The sequence below is a fragment of the Numida meleagris genome, unplaced genomic scaffold (genome assembly GCF_002078875.1).
Source record: "Numida meleagris isolate 19003 breed g44 Domestic line unplaced genomic scaffold, NumMel1.0 unplaced_Scaffold686, whole genome shotgun sequence".
NCBI lineage: Eukaryota > Metazoa > Chordata > Aves > Galliformes > Numididae > Numida > Numida meleagris.
The window spans coordinates 1,667-3,294 of record NW_018364901.1 but is presented as its reverse complement, the minus strand read 5'-3'; the positions used below and the strand labels follow the sequence as shown (position 1 = coordinate 3,294).

The 1,628-nt window shown below is 48.2% G+C and overlaps 1 protein-coding gene across 1 annotated transcript in view; it reads right to left on the bottom strand.

The window, feature by feature from the left end:
* The window catches only part of LOC110391971 (zinc finger protein 501-like), an 8,588-nt gene that overhangs the window by 5,300 nt on the left and 1,660 nt on the right, over positions 1 to 1,628 (bottom strand). The gene's annotated exons all lie outside the window — the stretch shown is intronic.

Genomic DNA, 1,628 nt, shown 5'->3' with positions numbered 1-1,628 from the left:
GGGTCCATGGGTCCTCTGCCCCATTAGTCCCAGAGCCAGGCCGAACCAGCACGTGAACTGTCAACAACCCTCCTCCTTCCCCTTTTTCAGGCCGGGGGGCCTGTGGGCCTGCTGTTCCCCTGTCACAAACACAGACAGATCTAGAGGTAACTCCGTGACACCTGCCATTATCTACCCTTGTAAAGAGTTGACTCCCCTCCTGTAGCATTCCAGAAACGAGGTAACTGATTTGAAGAAGTACAGCACCATGTATTTTGTAACTTGTCTTTAGAAATAGCTAATATTAGTTGCTGATTTGTTGTATTATGGGATTTATTCTTGCTTGCAAAACTGTAAAAGCATTTAGATGTTGTGAATGGTATGGATGTAGTATTATAGACTAGAAAGCAAGTTGTAAAGCTATTCTGTTTTGATAAGAGACCCTCAGAAACACGATAATGAAAGCCATGGCCTCCACACAAGGCCGAATTGTCTCACTCTGCGACTGGGTCAAGATACTCCCCTGTGTCCTCCTTATCTTCAGCACCCCAGTATATACCTTTAAAAGACAGGCGGCCAAACTTATCTCTGACCAAGGAAGAGCAGATGTCCAGAAATAATGGCTGAGTGCTGAGTGAGCAAATGTTACGATTCTGGTACCTAGAAATTACTTATAACTGGCATTCTCCTACTAAGCATGTGTCAGTGAAGAAAGTTCATCTAGAGGACAAGCGAGGAAGACCCTTGGATGAAGTAAAAGGCTGTTGGTTGGACTGTCATGACGCTAAAAGGACGCTAGATGGGAGAAGAGACCGTGGAATAGAAAACTGGAGTCCTCACAAATCACTACCTGAGATAGGTCTGTATTAGTTAGCTGTCTCACACATAATTGATGACTATGTTCTATCTGTGGAAATATCATGGACTCCGAATCACAATCCCGCACATCGTAACAGTGAAGGAAAGGAGAGTATTTCAGTTCCTGTACTGTCAGGGACAGCAGGAAACAGAAAACAGCTTCCCAGTTCCCCTATCCACCACCAGAGGAATGGTAAGGCCTGAAGTCAGAACAAAGAGTGCCCAGAAGGCATCGGCCCCACCTGTCCCAGGAAGAAGATGATCTGTGAATAAATAATGAGAGCCCATATCGGGGCTGATAGCAGCCCATACCATTCAGCTGCAGGAAGTGTTGCGCTCGCAGGCTCTTGTCCACATGAGGGATTTCAACAACCCTGATATCTGCTGGGAGAGTGGCACGACAGGCAGCAGACAATCCAGGAGATTCCTGGAGTCTGTTGAGGATAACCTCCTGGTCCAGGTATTAGACGGACCAACCTGAGGTGAAGCCTTACTAGACCTGGTGCTCACCAATGTGGAGGAGAGCATTAGAGGGCTTAAGAATGGAGGCAGCCTGGGCTGTAGGACCATGCCCTGGGGGAGTTTGTGATCTTGAGGAATGCAGGCCTGGAAAAAAAAAGAGTCAGGACCCTGAACTTCAGGAGAGCAAAATTCCGGCTGCTCAAGGAACTGCTGGGCGGGATCCCCTGGGGAACTGTCCTGAAGGGCATGGGTACAGAACAGAGCTGGCAGCTCTTTAAGGACACCCTTCTGAGAGTGCAGTGGCTCTCCATCCCCCAGCAGAAGTCAGG